At 41.0% G+C, this 22409-nt stretch overlaps 1 pseudogene; it reads left to right on the top strand.

The window, feature by feature from the left end:
- The window catches only part of LOC132494156 (disks large homolog 3-like), a 31053-nt pseudogene extending 9435 nt beyond the window's left edge, over nucleotides 1–21618 (top strand).
- The last annotated feature ends 791 nt before the right edge of the window (nucleotides 21619–22409 follow it).

Genomic DNA, 22409 nt, shown 5'->3' with positions numbered 1-22409 from the left:
ACCAAACCAACTGTACAACAAATGCTAAAGGAACTTCTCTTAAGTGGGAAACACAAGAGAAGAAAAGGACCTACAAAGAGAAACCCATAACAATTAAGAAAATGGTAATAGGAACATACATATCGATAAATACCTTAAATGTGAATGGATTAAATGCTCCAACCAAAAGACACAGGCTTGCTGAATGGATACAAAAACAGGACCCATATATATGCTGTCTACAACAGACCCACTTCAGAGCTAGGGACACATAGAGACTGAAACTGAGGGGATGGAAAAAGATATTCCATGCAAATGGAAATCAAAAGAAAGATGGAGTAGCTATACTCATATCAGATAAAATAGACTTTAAAATAAAGAGTGTTACAAGAGACAAGGAAGGACACTACATAATGATCAAGGGAGCAATCCAAGAAGAATATATAACAATTATAAATATATATGTACCCAACATAGGAACACCTCAATACATAAGGCAATTGCTAAGAGCTATAAAAGAGGAAATCGACAGTAATATAATAATAGTGGGGGACTTGAACACCTCACTTAAACCGATAGATCATCCAAAATGAAAATAAATAAGGAACCAGAAGCTTTAAATGACACAGTAGACCAGATAGATTTAATTAATATTTATAGGACATTCCATCCAAAAACAGCAGATTACACTTTCTTCTCAAGTGGGCATGGAACATTCTCCAGCATAGATCACATCTTGGGTCACAAATCAAGCCTCAGTAAATTTAAGAAAATTGAAATCATATCAAACCTCTTTTCTGACCACAACACTATGAGATTAGAAATCAATTACAGGGAAAAAAATGTAAAAAAAACAAACACATGGAGGCTAAACAGTACATTATGAAATAACCAAGAGATCACTGAAGAAATCAAAGAGGAAATCAAAAATACCTAGAGACAAATGACAATTAAAACATGATAACCCAAAACCTATGGGATGCAGCAAAAGCAGTTCTAAGAGGGAAGTTTATAGCAGTAAAAGCCTACCTCAAGAAAAAATAAAAATCTCAAATAAACAATCTAACCTTAAACTAAAGGAACTGGAGAAAGAAGAACAAACAAAACACAAAGTTAGTAGAACAAAAGAAATCATAAAGATCAGATCACAAATAAATGAAATAGAAATAAAACAATAACAAAAATCAATAAATCTAAAACTGGTTCCTTGAGAAGATAAACAAATTTGACAAACCATTAGCCAGAATCATCAAGAAAAAGAGGGAGAGAACTCAAATCAATAAAATTAGAGATGAAAAAGGAGAAGTTACAACAGACACCACAGAAATACAAAGCATCCTAAGAGATTACTACAAGCAACTCTATGCCAATAAAATGGACAACCTGGAAGAAATGGACAAATTCTTGGAAAGTTATAACCTTCCAAACCTGAACCAGGAGGAAATACACAATATGAACAGAGCAATCACAAGTAATGAAATTGAAACTGTGATTAAAAATCTTCCAGCCAACAAAAGTCCAGGACCAGATGGCTTCACAGGTGAATTCTATCAAAAATTTAGAGAAGAGCTAACATCCAACCTTCTCAAACTCTTCCAAAAAATTGCAGAGGAAGGAACACTCCCAAACTCATTCTGTGAGGCTACCATCACCCTGATACCAAAACCAGAGAAAGATACTACAAAAAAAATTACAGACCAATATCACTGGCGAACATAGATGCAAAAATCCTGAACAAAATACTAACAAACAGAATAGAACAACATATTAAAAGAATCATACACCATGATCAAGTGGGATTTATCCCTGGGATGCAAGAATTCTTCAGTATACACAAATCAATCAATGTGATACACCATATTAACAAATTGAAGAAGAAAAACCATATGATCATCTCAATAGATGCAGAAGAAGCTTTTGACAAAATTCAACACCGATCTATGATAAAAACTCTCCAGAAAGTGAGCATAGAAGGAACCTATCTCAACATAATAAAGGCCATATATGACAAACCCATAGCAAACATCATTCTCAATGGTGAAAAACTGAAAGCATTTCCTGTAAAATCAGGAGCAAGACAAGGATGTCCACTCTCACCACTATTATTCAACATAGTTTTGGAAATCCTAGCCATGGTAATCAGAGAAGAAAAAGAAATAAAAGGAATACAAATTGAAAAGAAGAAGTAAAACTGTCACTGTTTGCAGATGACATGATACTATAGCTAGAGAATCCTAACAATGCCACCAGAAAACTACTAGAGCTAATCAGTGAATTTGGTAAAGTTGCAGGATACAAAATTAATGCACAGAAATCTCTTGCATTCCTATACATTAATGATGAAAATTCTGAAAAAGAAATTATGGAAACACTCCCATTTACCATTGCAACAAAAAGAAAAAAATACCTAGGAATAAACCTACCTAGGGAGAAAAAAGACCTGTCTGCAGAAAACTATAAGACACTGATTAAAGTAAATAAAAATGATTCAAACGGAGAGATATACCATGTTTTGGATTGGAAGAATCAACATTGTGAAAATGACTATAAAGCAATTTACAGATTCAATGCAATCCCTATTAAATTACCAATGGCATTTTTTACAGAACTAGAACAAAAAATCTTAAAATTTGTATGGAGACACAATAACCCCGATTAGCCAAAGCAGTCTTAAGGGAAAAAAATGGAGCTGCAGGAATCAGACTCCCTGACTTCAGACTATACTACAAAGCTACAGTAATAAAGACAGTATGGTACTGGCACAAAAACAGAAATATAGATCAGTGGAACAGATTAGAAAGCCCAGAGATAAACCCACACACCTATGGTCACCTTTTTTTGTTGTTGTTTTTTGCAGTATGCGGGCCTCTCACTGCCGTGGCCTCTCCCATTGCGGAGCACAGGCTCCGGACGTGCAGGCTCAGCGGCCATGGCTCACGGGCCTAGCTGCTCCGCGGCATGTGGGATCCTCCTGGACCGGGGCACGAACCCATGTCCCCTGCATCGGCAGGCAGACTCTCAATCACTGCGCCACCAGGGAAGCACTGGTCACCTTATTTTTGGTAAAGGAGGCGAGAATATACCATGGAGAAAAGACAGCCTCTTCAATAAGTGGTGCTGGGAAAACTGGACAGCTACATACAAAAGAATGAAATTAGAACACTCCCTAACACCATAAACAAAAATAAACTCACAATGGATTAGAGACCTAAATGTAAGACTGGACACTAAACCCTTAGAGGAAAACATAGGAAGAACACTCTTTGATATAAATCACACAAATTTCTTTTTGGATCCACCTCCTAGAGTAATGGAAATAAAAACAAAATTAAACAAATGGAACCTAATGAAAGTTAAAAGCTTTTGCACAGCAAAGGAAACTACAAAAAACAAGATGAAAAAACAACCCTTAGGGTGGGAGAAAATATTTGCTAATGAATCAGTGGACAAAGGATTAATCTCCAAAATATATAAACAGCTCATGCAGCTCAATATTGAAAAAACAAACAACCCAATCCAAAAATGGGCAGAAGACCTAAATAGACATTTCTCCAAATAAGACATACAGATGGCCAAGAAGCACATGAAAAGCTGCTCAACATCACTAATTATTAGAGAAATGCAAATCGAAACTACAATGAGGTAATCACCTTAACACCAGTTAGAATGGGCATCATCAGAAAATCTACAAACAACAAATCCTGGAGAAGGGGTAGAGAAAAGAGAACCCTCTTGCACTGTTGGTGGGAATGTAAATTGATACAGCCACTATGGAGAACAGTATGGAATTTCCTTAAAAAACTAAAAATAGAATTACCATATGACCCAGCAAACGCACTACTGGGCATATACCCAGAGAAAACCATAATTCAAAAAGACACATGCCCGCGGCCCGCCGCCACCGCCCGCCGCCGCCCGCTGCCGCCCGCCGCCGCCGCGGCCCGCCGCCGCCCATCGCCGCCGCCGCCGCCGCCGCGGGGCCTGTGTGCGAGCGCGGGTCACTGTCCGCCCTGCCTTCCGGGGGGCCTGGGCACCCCGCCACTGCCGGGGTCCCGAGACCCGGGGACGGCTTTCCCGGGAAAGCGCACGGAGAGCCACGGGCTGCTGCAACGTCACGCCGGCCTCTGCCGCCTCAGGCCCGCCCCACACTGCGCGCCCCTCCCTCCCCTCTGCCTGAGTGAGCCAGAGCCCCGGAACCAGCGGCTCCTTTAAACCCGTCCTGTCTGAGCGAAGAACGGACGCCCTCCGGCGACCTATGCACAGAGGCGGGGCCAGGTCCAAGGCTGAGACCTGGGAGCTGTGAGAGCAGAGTCAGGGAAATCTCTTTGTGCAGCCTCGGAGGCAGCGGATTAAAGCTCCATGGTCCATTTGATGTGCCCTGCGTCTGTGGAGTGCATGAATGGACAGCGAATCATCCCAAATTGAGGAAGTGGACTTTGAGGACAAGATTTAAGACTTTCCCCCCTTTTCCTCTTTTTACAACGAATTATTCCAAATTAAGGAGGTGGACTTAAAGAGCAAGATTTCAGACTTCTCGCCCTTTTCCTCTTTTTACAATGAATTATCCCAAATTGAGGAGGTGGACTTGGAGAGCAAGATTTTTGATTTTCCCCCCTGCTCTCTTTTTCTGAATGTGTATGTGTAATCTTCTGTGTAAGATTCTCTCTGTATAGCTTTGCTTCCACCATATGTCCCAGGGTTCTATCGGTCCGTTTTTTTTTCAATAATTACTTTCTAATTTTAATAACGCTACTATATTTCATATTTTATTCTATTTTACTTTACCTGCTCTTTCTTTTTTTCCTACCTTCCCTTCCTCCCTCCCTCCCTCCGCTCTTCCTTTCCTTCTTTCTTTTTCTTTCCTCCCTCCTTCCCACCCTTCTTCTTTCCACTTTCTTTTTCTTTCCTTCCACCCTCCCTCCTGTCTTTCTTTCTTTCTTTCCTTCCTCCCTCCCTCCCTCCCTTCTTCCATTCACTCTTCCTTTTGCTTTCATTCCTCCCTCCCTCCCTCCTTTCTTTCCTTCTTTCTTTCCATCCTTCCTCACTCCCTCCCTCCTTTCTTTCTTTCTTCCTTCCTTCCTTTCTTCCCTTCTTCCTTTCTTTCCCTCTCTCTTTCTTTCTTCTACTAATTCTTTCTTTCTGCTTTTTCTCCCTGTTATTCTGAGCTGGGTGGATGAAAGGCTCTTGGTGCTGCAGCCAGGAGCCAGTGCTGTGCCTCTGAAGTGGGAGAGGCAATTTCAGGACACGGGTCCACAAGAGACCTCCCAGCTCCACATAATATCAAGCAGCGAAAATCTCCCAGAGATCTCCATCCCAACACCAGCACCTAGCTTCAGTCAACGACCAGCAAGCTACAGTGCTAGTCACCCTATGCCAAGCAACTAGCAAGGCAGGAACACAACCCCACCCATTAGCAGAGAAGCTACCTAAAAACATAATAAGGCCATAGGCACCCAAAAACACACCACCAGACGTGGACCTGTCCACCAGAAAGACAAGATCGAGCCTCAACCACCAGAACACAGGCATTAGTCCCCCCCACCAGGAAGCCTACACAACCTACTGAAACAACCTTAGCCACTGGGGTCAGACACCAAAAACAACGGGAACTACGAATCTGCAGCCTGCAAAAAGGAGACCCCAAACACAGTAACATAAGCAAAATGAGAAGACAGAAAAACACACAGCAGGTGAAGGAGCAAGATAAAAACCTACCAGACCTAACAAATGAAGAGGTAATAGGCAGTCTACCTGAAAAAGAATTCAGAATAATGATAGTAAAGCTGATCCAAGATTCTATTTCCAAGATCCATGATCTTGGAAATAGAATAGACAAAATGCAAGAAACAGTTAACAAGGACCTAGAAGAACTAAAGATGAATCAAGCATCGATTAAAAACACAATAAATGAAACGAAAAATACTCTAGATGGGATCAATAGCAGAATAACTGAGGCAGAAGAACGGATAAGTGAGGTGGAAGGTAAAATAGTGGAAATAACTGATGCAGAGCAAAATAAAGAAAAAAGAAAGAAAAGAACAGAGGACAGTCTCAGAGACCTCTGGGACAACATTAAACGCACCAACATTCGAATTATAGGGGTTCCAGAAGAAGAAGAGGAAAAGAAAGGGACTCAGAAAATAATTGAAGAGATTATAGTTGAAAACTTCCCCAATATGGGAAAGGAAATAGTTAATCAAGTCCAGGAGGCACAGAGAGTCCCATACAGAATAAATCCAAGGAGAAATACACCAAGACACATATTAATCAAACTGTCAAAAATTAAACACAAAGAAATCATATTAAAAGCAGCAAGGGAAAAACAACAAATAACACACAAGGGAATCCCCATCAGGTTAACAGCTGATCTCTCAGCAGAAACTCTACAAGCCAGAAGGGAGTGGCAGGACATAATTAAAGTGATGAAGGAGAGAACCTGCAACCAAGATTACTCTACCCAGCAAGGATCTCATTCAGATTTGATGGAGAAATTAAAACCTTTACAGACAAGCAAAAGCTGAGAGAGTTCAGCACCACCAAACCAGCTTTACAACAAATGCTAAAGGAACTTCTCTAGGCAAGAAACACAACAGAAGGAATATACCTACAATAACGAACCCAAAGCAATTAAGGAAATGGGAATAGGAACATACATATCAATAATTACCTTAAATGTAAATGGACTAAATGCTCCCACCAAAAGACACAGAGTGGCTGAATGGATACAAAAACAAGACCCATATATATGCTGTCTACAAGAGACCCACTTCAGACCTAGAGACACATACAGACTGAAAGTAAGGGGATGGAAAAAGATATTCCATGCAAATGGAAATCAAAAGAAAGCTGGAGTAGCAATTCTTATATCAGACAAAATAGACTTTAAAATAAAGACTATTAGAAGAGACAAAGAAGGACACTACATAATGATAAAGGGATCGAACCAAGAAGAAGATATAACAATTGTAAATATTTATGCACCCAACATAGGAGCACCTCAATACATAAGGCAAATACTAACAGCCATAAAAGGGGAAATCGACGGTAACACAATCATAGTAGGGGACTTTAACACCCCACTTTCACCAATGGACAGATCATCGAAAATGAAAATAAATAAGGAAACACAAGCTTTAAATGATACATTAAACAAGATGGACTTAGTTGATATTTATAGGACATTCCATCCAAAAACAACAGAATACACATTTTTCTCAAGTGCTCATGGAACATTCTCCAGGATACATCATATCTTGGGTCACAAATCAAGCCTTGGTAAATTTAAGAAAATTGAAATTGTATCAAGTATCTTTTCCGACCACAATGCTATTAGACTAGACATCAATTACAGGAAAAGATCTGTAAAAAATACAAACACATGGAGGCTAAACAATACACTACTCAATAACGAAGTGATCACTGAAGAAATCAAAGAGGAAATTAAAAAATACCTAGAAACAAATGACAATGGAGACACGACGACCCAAAACCTATGGGACGCAGCAAAAGCAGTTCTAAGGGGGAAGTTTATAGCAATAAAATCCCACCTTAAGAAACAGGAAACATTTCAAGTAAACAACCTGACCCTGCACCTAAAGCAATTAGAGAAAGAAGAACAAAAAAACCCCAAAGCTAGCAGAAGGAAAGAAATCATAAAGATCAGATCAGAAATAAATGAAAAAGAAATAAAGGAAACAATAGCAAAGATCAACCAAACTAAAAGCTGGTTCTTTGAGAAGATAAACAAAATTGACAAACCATTAGCCAGACTCATCAAGAAAAGAAGGGAGAACACTCAAATGAATAGAATTAGAAATGAAAAAGGAGAAGTAACAACTGACACTGTAGAAATACAAAAGATCATGAGAGATTACTATAAGCAACTCTATGCCAATAAAATGGACAACCTGGAAGAAATGGACAAATTCTTAGAAATGCACAACCTGCCAAGACTGACTCAGGAAGAAATAGAAAATATGAATAGACCAATCACAAGCACTGAAATTGAAACTGTGATTAAAAATCTTCCATCAAACAAAAGCCCAGGACCAGATGGCTTCACAGGCGAATTCTATCAAACATTTAGAGAAGAGCTAACACCCATCCTTCTCAAACTCTTCCAAACAATTTCAGAGGAAGGAACACTCCCAAACTCATTCTACGAGGCCACCATCACCTTGATACCAAAACCAGGCAAGGATGTCACAAAGAAAGAAAACTACAGGCCAATATCACTGATGAACATAGATGCAAAAATCCTCAACAAAATAATAGCAAACAGAATCCAACAGCACATTCAAAGGATCATACACCATGATCAAGTGGGGTTTCTTCCAGGAATGCAAGGATTCTTCAATATACGCAAATCAATCAATGTGATACACCATATTAACAAGTTGAAGGAGAAAAACCATATGATCATCTCAATAGATGCAGAGAAAGCTTTCGACAAAATTCAACACCCATTTATGATAAAAACCCTGCAGAAAGTAGGCATAGAGGGATCTTTCCTCAACATAATAAAGGCCATATATGACAAACCCACAGCCAACATTGTCCTCAATGGTGAAAAACTGAAACCATTTCCACTAAGATCAGGAACAAGACAAGGCTGCCCACTCTCACCACTCTTATTCAACCTAGTTTTGGAAGTTTTAGCCACAGCAATCAGAGAAGAAAAGGAAATAAAAGGAATCCAAATTGGAAAAGAAGAAGTAAAGCTGTCACTGTTTGCAGATGACATGATACTATACATAGAGAATCCTAAAGATGCTACCGAAAAACTACTAGAGCTAATCAACGAATTTGGTAAAGTAGCAGGTTACAAAATTAATGTATAGAAATCTCTGGCATTAGTGTACACTAATGATGAAAAATCTGAAAATGAAATCAAGAATACACTCCCATTTACCATTGCAACAAAAAGAATAAAATATCTAGGAATAAACCTACCTAAGGAGACAAAAGACCTGTATGCAGAAAATTATAAGACACTGATGAAAGAAATTAAAGATGATACAAATAGATGGAGATATATACCATGCTCCTGGATTGGAAGAATCAATATTGTGAAAATGACTCTACTACCCAAAGCAATCTACAGATTCAATGCAATCCCTATCAAACTACCACTGGCATTTTTCACAGAACTAGAACAAAAAACTTCAAAATTTGTTTGGAACAACAAAAGACCCCGAATAGCCAAAGCAATCTTGAGAACGAAAAACGGAGCTGGAGGAATCAGGCTCCCTGACTTCAGACTATACTACAAAGCTACAGTAATTAAGACAGTGTGGTACTGGCATAAAAACAGAAAGATAGATCAATGGATCAGGATAGAAAGCCCAGAGATAAACCCACGCACATATGGCCAACTTATCTTTGATAAAGGAGGCAGGAATGTACAGTGGAGAAAGTACAGCCTCTTCAATAAGTGGTGCTGGGAAAACTGGACAGGTACATGTAAAAGTTTGAGATTAGATCATTCCCTAACACCATACACAAAAATAAGCTCAAAATGGATTAAAGACTTAAATGTAAGGCCAGAAACTATCAAACTCTTAGAGGAAAACACAGGTAGAACACTCTATGACATAAATCACAGCAAGATCCTTTTGGACCCACCTCCTAGAGAAATGGAAATAAAAACAAAGATAAACAAATGGGACCTAATGAAACTTCAAAGCTTTTGCACAGCAAAGGAAACCATAAACAAGACCAAAAGACAACCCTCAGAATGGGAGAAAATATTTGCAAATGAAGCAACTGACAAAGGATTAATCTCCAAAATTTATAAACAGCTCATGCAGCTCAATAGCAAAAAAACAAACAACCCAATCCAAAAATGGGCAGAAGACTTAAATAGGCATTTCTCCAAAGAAGATATACAGACTGCCAACAAACACATGAAAGAATGCTCAACATCATTAATCATTAGAGAAATGCAAATCAAAACCACAATGAGATATCATCTCACACCAGTCAGAATGGCCATCATCCAGAAATCTAGAAACAATAAATGCTGGAGAGGGTGTGGAGAAAAGGGAACCCTCTTGCACTGCTGGTGGGAATGTGAATTGGTACAGCCACTATGGAGAACAGTATGGAGGTTCCTTAAAAAACTAAAAATAGAACTACCATATGACCCAGCAATCCCACTACTAGGCATATACCCTGAGAAAACCATAATTCAAAAAGAGACATGTACCAAAATGTTCATTGCAGCTCTATTCACAATAGCCCGGAGCTGGAAACAACCTAAGTGTCCATCATCAGATGAATGGATAAAGAAGATGTGGCACATATATACAATGGAATATTACTCAGCCATAAAAAGAAACGAAACTGAGCTATTTGTAATGAGGTGGATAGACCTAGAGTCTGTCATACAGAGTGAAGTAAGTCAGAAAGAGAAAGACAAATACCGTACGCTGACACATATATATGGAATATAAGAAAAAAAATGTCATGAAGAACCTAGGGGTAAAACGGGAATAAAGACACAGACCTACTTGAGAATGGACTTGAGGATATGGGGAGGGGGAAGGGTAAGCTGTGACAAAGCGAAAGAGAGGCATGGACATATATACACTACCAAACGTAAGGTAGATAGATAGTGGGAAGTAACCGCAGAGCACAGGGAGATCAGCTCGGTGCTTTGTGACTGCCTGGAGGGGTGGGATGGGGAGGGTGGGAGGGAGGGAGATGCATGAGGGAAGGGATGTGGGAACAGATGTATATGTATGACTGATTCACTTTGTTATAAAGCAGAAACTAATAAAAAAATAGAAAAAAAAAAAAAGAACATGCACACCATTTATCAATTGTTTACCATCTCATATGGGCCTGGTCTGTGGTGCCCCAAAACCATTGTAACATAAAAGATCATCTATCACAATTCACCATAATAAATACAATAATTATGAAAAAGTTTGAAATATTGTGAGAATTACCAAAATGTGACAGAGATACGAAGGGAGCAAATTCTGCTGGAAAAATAGCGACAATAGATTTTCTCAATTTGTAAAAAATGTGATTATCTGTGAAGTGCAATAAGGTAAAGCACAATAGAATGAGGTATGTGTATATACTCAAAGGAAATAAAATCAGTACCTGGAAGAGATATCTGCAAAAACAAAAAACAAAAACAAAAAGACACATGCACCCTAATGTTCATTGCAGCACCTTGATGTTCATTGCAGCTATTTACAATAGCCAGGTCATGGAAGCAACCTAAATGCCCATCGATAGATGAATGGATAAAGAAGAGTGGTACATATACACAATGGAATATTACTCAGCCATAAAAAAGAATGAAATTGGGTCATTCGTAGAGATGTGGATGGATCTAGAGACTGTCATACAGAGATGAAGTAAGTCAGAAAGAGAAAAACAAATATCGTATATTAATGCATAGATGTGGAACTAGAAAAATGGTACAGATGAACCAGTTTGTAGGGCAGAAATAGAGACACAGATGTAGAGAACAAATATATGGACACCAAGGGGGGAAAATGGTGGGCGTGGGTGTGGGGCTGGTGTGATGAATTGGGCAATTGGGATTGACATGTATACACTACTATGTATAAAATGGATAACTAATAAGAACCTGCTGTATAAAAAATAAGTAAAATAATTTTTTTTAAAAAAAGAATAAAATAAAGATATAGATGCAGCAAAGTACTCACCTAGAGGAAAGTATGATTTGGGTACTGTTGAGGCACAGAAGAAAGATGGGGGAGTGAGTTGACTGTGACTATGGTCACCCTGATCTGTAATTCAGGAGAAAAATTGGGGCTTGAGGGAATAATTAATATACAAGTATAATTAAACCGCACATAAATATTATTGGTGAATTTTTAATTCACTCTCCAATTTTAAAATTTATACATGATAATTGCAAAAGCATTAAAAAACTATAGAAATGATTAATGTGAAATTCACCCAGAATATATCCATTGCCTACTAGCATTTTGGTATGTATATATATATATTTAGACCTAGCTTACACAGATCCAACTTGTACTTGCATACTCTTAAATATCTATATATACAAATATATCATAAATGGGTCATAATACATATTCTGTTTTTGTAACTGCAATTCACTTAATGGTAAGTCACGAAGGGGGACCTGGAGGGGACAGCAAATGAGACTAAAAAAAAGTGGTCAGGAAGCAGTATAAGAATGGGGAGAGAGGTGGAGAGTGGCGGGCACCACTCCTTCCCCCCCACCCCACCTCGTGTGCCTTAGGCATCTCCTCCTCCTCCCTCCCCCTCCCCCTCCCCCTCCCCTCCCCCCACATGCCCCGCTTTGGGTCCCTGGTCTTCCGCGAGAGACAGAGGGGCTGCCCCGAGCTGACACTTTCTCAGCACTAGACCTGGACTACCACCCGGTGCCAGAATACAGTCGCTTTGAATCGAAGATACATGACTTGCAAGAGCAAATGATGAACAGCAGCATGAGATCTGCGTCTTGGTCGGTCCCTGCAAATGAGTGAGAAGAGGTTCTTGTATGTCAGGGCCTTGTTTGATTATGACCAGACTTGGGAACGCTGCCTATTGAGCCAAGGCCTCAGCTTCTCCTTTGGTGACATTCTACTGTCATTAACGCCTCTGATGATGGGTGGTGGCAGGTGAGACTGGTGACCCCACAAGGAGAAAGTGAGCAAATCAGTGTGATCCCCAGTAAGAAGAGGGTGGGAAAGAAAGAAAGGGCTCGACAGAAAACAGTGAAGTTTCATGCCAGGATGGGGATAATTGTGTCTAACTGGTCCATCAGCCACTATGAAGAACAGTGTGGAGGTTCTGTAAAAAACTAAAAATAGAGCTACCATACGACCCAGCAATCCCACTACTGGGCATATACCCTGAGAAAACCATAATTCAAAAAGACACATGCACCCCAATGTTCATTGCAGTACTATTTACAATAGCCAGGAAATGGAAGCAACCTAAGTGTCCATTGACAGATGAATGGATAAAGAAGATGTGGCGCGGGTAAGATGGTGGAAGAGTAAGATGCGGAGATCACCTTCCTCCCCACGGATACACCAGAAATACAGCTACATGTGGAACAACTAGTACAGAACACCTACTGAACGCTGGCAGAAGACCCCAGACCTCCCAAAAGGCAAGAAACTCCCCACGTACTTGGGTAGGGCAAAGCGGAGAGATTCCCGCACAGAGGATCGGTGCCGAGCGGCACTCACCAGCCTGAGAGGCTTGTCTGCTCACCCGCCGGGGCGGGCAGCGCTGGAAGCTGAGGCTCGGGCTTCGGTCAGAGCACAGGGAGAGGACTGGGGCTGGCGGTGAGAACTCAGCCTGAAGGGGGCTAATGTGCCACAGCTAGCGGGGAGGGAGTCCGGGAAAACTCTGGAGCTGCCAAAGAGGAAAGAGACTTTTTCTTCCCTCTTGGTTTCCTGGTGCATGAGGAGAGGGGATAAAGAGCTCTGCTTAAAGGGGCTCCACAGACGGGTGCGAGTCGCGGCTGAAAGCGCGGAGCCCAGTGATGGGCATGGGACGCTGGGGCTGCTGCTGCTGCCGCCAAGAAGCCTGTGTGCGAGCGCAGGTCACTGTCCACACCGCCCTTCCGGGAGCCTGTGCAGCCCGCCACTGCCGGGGTCCCGGGATCCAGGGGCGGCTTCCCTGGGAGAATGCACGGCACGCCTCGGGCTGGTGCAACATCACGCCGACCTCTGCCGCTGCAGGCTCGCCCCGCACTCCATGCCCCTCCCTCCCGCCTGGCCTGAGTGAGCCAGAGTCCCCGAAGAGGCTGCTCCTTTAACCCTGTCCTGTCTGAGCGAAGAACAGACACCCTCCAGCGACCTACACGCAGAGGTGGGGTCAAATCCAAAGCTGAGACCCAGGAGCTGTGAGAACAAAGAAGAGAAAGGGAAACCTCTCCCAGCAGCCTCAGAAGCAGCGGATTAAAGCTCCACAATCAACTTGATGTACCCTGCATCTGTGGAATACATGAATAGACAACAAATCATCCCAAATTGAGGAGCCAGGAGTCAGTGCTGTGCCTCTGAGGTGGGAGAGCCAACTTCAGGACACTGGTCCACAAGAGACCTCCCAGCTCCACATTATATCAAACGGCGAAAATCTTCCAGAGATCTCCATCTCAACACCAGCACCCAGCTTCACTCAACGACCAGCAAGCTACAGTGCTGGACACCCTATGCCAAACAACTAGCAAGACAGGAACACAATGCCACCCATTAGCAGAGAGGTGGCCTAAAATCATAAAAAGTCCGCAGACACCCCAAAACACACCACCAGACATGGACCTGCCCACCAGAAAGACAAGATCCAGCCTCATCCACCAGAACACAGGCACTAGTCCCCTCCACCAGGAAGCCTACACAACCCACTAAACCAACCTTAGCCACTGGGGACAGACACCAAAAACAATGGGAACTACGAATATGCAGCCTGCAAAAAGGAGACCCCAAACACAGTAACATAAGCAAAATGAGAAGACAGAAAAACACACAGCAGGAGAAGGAGCAAGATAAAAACCCACCAGACCTAACAAATGAAGAGGTAGTAGGCAGTCTACCTGAAAAAGAATTCAGAATAATGATGGTAAAGATGATCCAAGATTCTGTTTCCAAGATACAAAATCTTGGAAATAGAATAGACAAAATGCAAGAAACAGTTAACAAGGACCTAGAAGAACTAAAGATGAATCAAGCATCGATTAAAAACACAATAAATGAAATGAAAAATACTCTAGATGGGATCAATAACAGAATAACTGAGGCAGAAGAACGGATTAGTGAGGTGGAAGATAAAATAGTGGAAATAACTGCTGCAGAGCAAAATAAAGAAAAAAGAATGAAAAGAACAGAGGACAGTCTCAGAGACCTCTGGGACAACATTAAACACACCAACATTCGAATTATAGGGGTTCCAGAAGAAGAAGAGAAAAAGAAAGGGACTGAGAAAATATTTGAAGAGATTATAGTTGAAAACTTCCCTAATATGGGAAAGGAAATAGTTAATCAAGTCCAGGAGGAACAGAGAGTCCCATACAGAATAAATCCAAGGAGAAATACACCAAGACACATATAGATCAAAGTGTCAAAAATTAAACACAAAGAAATCATATTAAAAGCAGCAAGGCAAAAACAGCAAATAACACACAAGGGAATCCCCGTCAGGATAACAGCTGATCTCTCAGCAGAAACTCTACAAGCCAGAAGGGAGTGGCAGGACATAACTGAAGTGACGAAGGAGGGGAACCTGCAACCAAGATTACTCTTCCCAGCAAGGATCTCATTCAGATTTGATGGAGAAATTAAAACCTTTACAGACAAGCAAAAGCTGAGAGAGATCAGCACCACCAAACCAGCTTTACAACAAATGCTAAAGGAACTTCTCTAGGCAAGAAACACAACAGAAGGAAAAGACCTACAATAACGAACCCAAAACAATTAAGGAAATGGGAATAGGAACATACATATCAATAATTACCTTAAATGTAAATGGACTAAATGCTCCCACCAAAAGACACAGAGTGGCTGAATGGATACAAAAACAAGACCCATATATATGCTGTCTACAAGAGACCCACTTCAGACCTAGAGACACATACAGACTGAAAGTAAGGGGATGGAAAAAGATATTCCATGCAAATGGAAACCAAAAGAAAGCTGGAGTAGCAATTCTCATATCAGACAAAATAGACTTTAAAATAAAGACTACTAGAAGAGACAAAGAAGGACGCTACATAATGATCAAGGGATCAATCCAAGAAGAAGATATAACAATTGTAAATATTTATGCACCAAACATAGGAGCACCTCAATACATAAGGCAAATACTAACAGCCATACAAGGAGAAATCGACAGTAACACAGTCATAGTAGGGGACTTTAACACCCCACTTTCACCAATGGACAGATCACCCAAAATGAAAATAAATAAGGAAACACAAGCTTTAAATGATACATTAAACAAGATGGACTTAATTGATATTTATAGGACATTCCATCCAAAAATAACAGAATACACATTTTTCTCAAGTGCTCATGGAACATTCTCCAGGATAGATCATATCTTGGGTCACAAATCAAGCCTTGGTAAATTTAAGAAAATTGAAATTGTATCAAGTATCTTTTCTGACCACAATGCTATGAGACTAGATATCAATTACAGGAAAAGAGCTGTAAAAAATACAAACACATGGAGGCTAAACAATACACTACTTAATAACGAAGTGATCACTGAAGAAATCAAAGAGGAAATTTAAAAATACCTAGAAACAAATGACAATGGAGACACGACAACCCAAAACCTATGGGATGCAGCAAAAGCAGTTCTAAGAGGGAAGTTTATAGCAATACAATCCCACCTTAAGAAACAGGAAACATCTCGAATAAACAACCTAACCTTGCACCTAAAGCAATTAGAGAAAGAAGAACAAAAACATCCCAAAGTTAGCAGAAGGAAAGAAATCATAAAAATATGATCAGAAATAAATGAAAAAGAAATGAAGGAAACGATAGCAAAGATCAATAAAACTAAAAAAGAAGTAAAGCTGTCACTGTTTGCAGATGACATGATATTATACATAGAGAATCCTAAAGATGCTACCAGAAAACTACTAGAGCTAATCAATGAATTTGTTAAAGTAGCAGGATACAAAATTAATGCACAGAAATCTCTGGCATTCCTATATACTAATGATGAAAAATCTGAAAGTGAAACCAAGGAATCACTCCCATTTACCCTTGCAACAAAAAGAATAAAATATCTAGGAATAAACCTACCTAAGGAGACAAAAGACCTGTATGCAGAAAATTATGAGACACTGATGAAAAGAAATTAAAGATGATACAAATAGATGGAGAGATATACCATGTTCCTGGATTGGAAGAATCAATATTGTGAAAATGACTCTACTACCCAAAGCAATCTACAGATTCAATGCAATCCCTATCAAACTACCACTGGCATTTTTCACAGAACTAGAACAAAAAATTTCACAATTTGTATGGAAACACAAAAGACCCTGAATAGCCAAAATAATCTTGAGAATGAAAAATGGAGCTGGAGGAATCAGGCTCCCTGACTTCAGACTATACTACAAAGCTACAGTAATCAAGACAGTATGGTACTGGCTCAAAAACAGAAAGATAGATCAATGGAACAGGATAGAAAGCCCAGAGATAAACCCACGGACATATGGTCACCTTATCTTTGATAAAGGAGGCAGGAATATACAGTGGAGAAAGGACAGTCTCTTCAATAAGTGGTGCTGGGAAAACTGGATAGGGACATGTAAAAGTATGAGATTAGATCACTCCCTAACACCATACACAAAAATAAGCTCAAAATGGATTAAAGACCTAAATATAAGGCCAGACACTATCAAACTCTTAGAGGAAAACATAGGCAGAACACTCTATGACATAAATCACAGCAAGATCCTTTTTGACCCACCTCCTAGAGAAATGGAAATAAAGACAAAAATAAACACATGGGACCTAATGAAACTTCAAAGCTTTTGCACAGCAAAGGAAACCATAAACAAGACCAAAAGACAACCCTCAGAATGGGAGAAAATATTTGCAAATGAAGCAACTGACAAAGGATTAATCTCCAAAATTTATAAGCAGCTCATGCAGCTCAATAACAAGAAAACAAACAACCCAATCCGAAAATGGGCAGAAGACCTAAATAGACATTTCTGCACAGAAGATATACAGACTGCCAACAAACACATGAAAGGATGCTCAACATCTTTACTCATTAGAGAAATGCAAATCAAAACTACAATGAGATATCATCTCACACCAGTCAGAATGGCCATCATCAAAAAATCTAGAAACAATAAATGCTGGAGAGGGTGTGGAAAAAAGGGAACACTCTTGCACTGCTGGTGGGAATGTGAGTTGGTACATCCACTATGGAGAATGGTATGGAGGTTCCTTAAAGAACTACAAATAGAACTACCATATGACCCAGCAATCCCACTACTGGGCATATACCCTGTGAAAACCATAATTCAAAAGGAGACATGCACCAAAATGTTCATAGCAGCCCTATTTACAATAGCCCGGAGATGGAAACAACCTAAGTGTCCATCATTGGATGAATGGGTAAAGAAGATGTGGCACATATATACAATGGAATATTACTCAGCCATAAAAAGAAATGAAATTGAGCTATTTGTAATGAGGTGGATGGACCTAGAGTCTGTCATACAGAGTGAAGTAAGTCAGAAAGAGAAAGACAAATACTGTATGCTGACACCTATATATGGAATTTAAGAAAAAAAATGTCATGAAGAACATAAGGGTAAGACAGGTATAAAGGCACAGACGTACTAGAGAATGGACTTGAGGATATGGGGAGGGGGAAGGGTAAGCTGTGACAAAGTGAAAGAGCGGCATGGACATATATACACTACCAAACGTAAGGTAGATAGCTAGTGGGAAGCAGCTGCATAGCACAGGGAGATCAGCTCAGTGCTTTGTGACCACCTGGAGGGGTGGGATAGGGAGGGTGGGAGGGAGATGCAAAAGGGAGGGGATATGGGAACATATGTATATGTATAACTGATTAAGTTTGTTATAAAGCAAAAAAATAAAAATTAAAAAAAGAAGAAGATGTGGCACATATATACAATGGAATATTACTCAGCCATAAAAAGCAACAAAATTGAGTTATTTATAGTGAGGTGGATGGACCTAGAGACTGTCTTACAGAGTGAAGTAAGTCAGAAAGAGAAAAACAAATACCATATGCTAACACATATATATGGAATCTAAGAAAAACCCCAAAAACAAATGGTTCTGAAGAACCTAGGGGCAGCGCCGGAATAAAGACCCAGATGTAGAAAATGGACTTGAGGACACAGTGAGGGGGAAGGCTAAGCTGGATCGAAGTGAGAGAGTGGCATGGACATATATACACTACCAAATGTAAAATAGATAGCTAGTGGGAAGCAGCCGCATAGCACAGGGAGGTCAGCTCGGTGCTTTGTGACCACCTAGAGGTGTGGGATGGGGAGGGTGGGAGGAAGGCACAAGAGGAAGGGTATATGGAGATATATGTGTATGTATAGCTGATTCACTTTGTTATACAGCAGAAACTAACATACCATTGTAAAGCAATTATACTCCAATATAGATGTCAAAAAAAAAAAAAACGTAAAAAGAGTTTCTGCCTCTCTCAAAAGTTTTCATTTTACAAGAGCAAAGAAAACATGGTATAGGAGAACAGCGTCCAACACCAGTGACGTGAAAGCAGTTCCAAAGACAGGAGGATGCTATTTTGTCATATGAGCCAGTGACACAACAAGAAATTCACTATGCAAAGCCTGTCATCATCCTGGGCCCAATGAAGGACAGAGTCAATGATGACCTGATTTTGGAGTTCCTGCATAAATTTGGATTTTGTGTACAACATACTACCTGGGCCTCAGCGTTATGATGAAGTGGATAGGCAAGACTACCACTTTGTGGTCTCCTGAGAACAGATTGAGAAGGATATTCAGGACAAGTTCATTGAGGCAGGCCAATTCAACGATAATCTCTATGGGACCAGCATCTAGTCAGTGAAGGGAGTTGGGGAGAGGGGCAAGCACTGCATCTTAGATGTTTCTGGCAATGCTATCAAGAGGCTGCAGCAGTCACAACTTTATCCCATTGCCATTTTCATCAAGCCCAAGTCCATTGAAGCGCTTATGGAAATGAACTGATGGCAGACGTATGAACAAGCAAATAAGATCTATGACAAAGCCATGGAACTGGAGCAGGAGTTTGGAGAATACTTCACAGCCATTGTACAGGGTGACTCACTGGAAGAGATTTAAAACAAAATCAAAGAAATCATTGAGGACCAGTCTGGGCACTACATTTGGGTCCCTCCCCTGAAAAACTCTGAAGAATCCCCTCCAACCCTTCTATTGTGAACAGAAGAAATCGATTCCCCCTTCCCTCCTCCCTCTTCATTCCTGTCCCCATGGGGAGAACAAATGACCACTGTTCTTGTCCCCTTTTTTAGATATGTCCAAAAAAATGAGTTTTCTAGTCCTGTTCCGTTTTTTTTTAATTTTTGTTTTGTTTTAGTTTATTTTGGGGGATGATGCCATCTTACTCATCATGTGACTGTGCCCATTCCTGCATGGACCTTTCCCAAGCACTAGGACAGGTGCAAATCCATCAGAGTCATTGTTTGCATAAAACCAAGCTGAAGCGAAGAGAAGAAAGGAGGACTGATGAAAAGACAGACTGGACTGCTGTGCGGCTTATGAAGTGAGCCCCGTGCACCCCGTGAGGAGAGGCTCCCAGGCTTTGCTACGATCTGTACACTGCCTTGAGGCTTGGGACGGCGCAGTCACAGTGATAGAAAGTATCATATATATATATATATATATATATATATAATTTATATAATATACATAAATTATTATATATATTATATACTCTCATATAGTTTATTATATATTTACACGCATTTGGACTAGAAAATCTATGGAGATTTCATCAATGGTACTGTGTTATTAGAGAAATGCTTTACTTTTCATATTCCAATCAGATGGCATGTTATATCCCAACTGGTTGGGGAGGGAGTGAAAGTGGTAGTTAAGTGCTGTATGGAGGGCACCTGCATTAGTCATTTTCTTGAGAGCTGGGCTTTTCTTTAGGAGGGGTCAGCTGGAGGATGGTGAGAAAGGGCTTTTGCCCAGGGACCAGAGGCTTGGAGCTGTGACCCTAGAGCCAATGCTGCCCTTGGGGCACAGTCAGGCCCACGAGTGGGGAGTGAGAGAATGGCTAAGGGTGCTCCCATGGTATTAAATTGCAGGTTGTTTTATGCCACCTGATGTGTCTGCATGAGATGTTTCCTTTTTGTTCATTTTTAAGCTGCTCTTAAACCAAAACCATGTTGTGCTACTGTGTCAGCCTCTTCATTCTTCCAAATTTTACTTTTACTATTTAAGTGAATGTGTAGAATCCAATTTGACCGTGTTCTAAAAGCTCATGATGTTCTGGAGGAGCTGGGCCTCATGGTAGACTTGGCGACCCGGGCTTGGCCATCCCGTCAGCGGAAAGGGAAGTGGGGGCAGGTGAGAACCAACAGGAGCTGGGCCTCCTATTGTAACGTGTCCCTTCACTCACGTGTCAGGGACATGCTGGGCTCAGCTGAGGCCCTGTCATGGGGCCCACTGACAGGGACGGAGAGTCACTTGCCTTTCAGCTCTGTGCAGAGACAGTGGGACGGCCCTGAGCTTGGCCAGCCACATAATGAAAAGTTTGATTTGGGTTTTTTTCACAGCTGCTTCATATGCCCTACCTACCCCAATCCCTCACCAACAGCTGGTAGCTTACTATTTCTTCAAGAAGAAAGTAGACTTTAATGCTGTCAATTTGAGCTGTAGAGCTGAGATTCACTTACTGTTGAGATGTGAAAACTTGTTGCTTTTTCCCAGAGTCAGATGGCGGTGATTGTGGTCAAGAGGGTTTTTCTCTGACCACAAATGGAGGCGGCAGGTGTGGCCCGGGCCCCGCTCCACCATACCCCTTTGAAGCCACCATGCCTCCCTCAGCTCCACGCTGGAGGCACGACCCAGGGGAGAAGAGTGTGGACATGCTTGGCCCCAGGGTCGAGCCTGTTGTTTCCTAGCCCACTGTGTTACAACCGGTGCAAAGGATACATGTTGAAGATGCTTTGAGTGCTACCAGCCAGATTTAGGAAGTCTGTTAACAGTTCTCCTACCAGCATGATGAGGCTAACTGTAAAGTGTGGAGCCCAGAATGTGAGTAAAGAAAGGGCAGCAGCGGGCTTCCCTGGTGGCACAGTGGTTGAGAGTCTGCCTGCCGATGCAGGGGACATGGGTTTGTGCCCCGGTCCGGGAAGATCCCACATGCTGCGCGGAGTGGCTAGATCCGTGAGCCATGGCCGCTGAGCCTGCGCGTCTGGAGCCTGTGTTCTGCAATGGGAGAGGCCACGACAGTGAGAGGCCCATGTACCGCAAAAAAAAAAAAAAAAAAAAAAAAAAAAAAGGGCAGCAGCTTTACCTGCGCAGTACACTGGATTGAAGGCAAGAGGAGTAAAGTGGTGTCCGATTATGACTCTGGTGAGGAGATGGTGAGCTGGGAGTGTTGTTGATTTCTCTGATGTTAAAGTACGTAGTTTGAATGATGCTCACCCCTCTACCCCTCCCAGGGAAGGAAAGCAGAGATTCAAAGCAAGCATGACACTAGTTGGTTTACCAGTGTTCCGTCCAAGGAGGCATATATATATATATATATATATATATTTTGAATAAATGATAGTTGAAATAAAAAAAAAGAACAGCGAGAATAATGCCATGTGTCACAAGAACTGAACAACTTTTAGGAATAGAATAGTTTAGTGTCAAATTCTGCAGAGTGATTAACTGAGAAGAGAACTCAGACGAATTGATTGGATTT

The sequence above is a fragment of the Mesoplodon densirostris genome, chromosome 7 (assembly GCF_025265405.1).
Source record: "Mesoplodon densirostris isolate mMesDen1 chromosome 7, mMesDen1 primary haplotype, whole genome shotgun sequence".
In the NCBI taxonomy this organism is placed as follows: Eukaryota; Metazoa; Chordata; class Mammalia; order Artiodactyla; family Ziphiidae; genus Mesoplodon; species Mesoplodon densirostris.
Note: the sequence above shows the minus strand (reverse complement) of the source record. Positions and strands in the feature narration are given on the sequence as shown.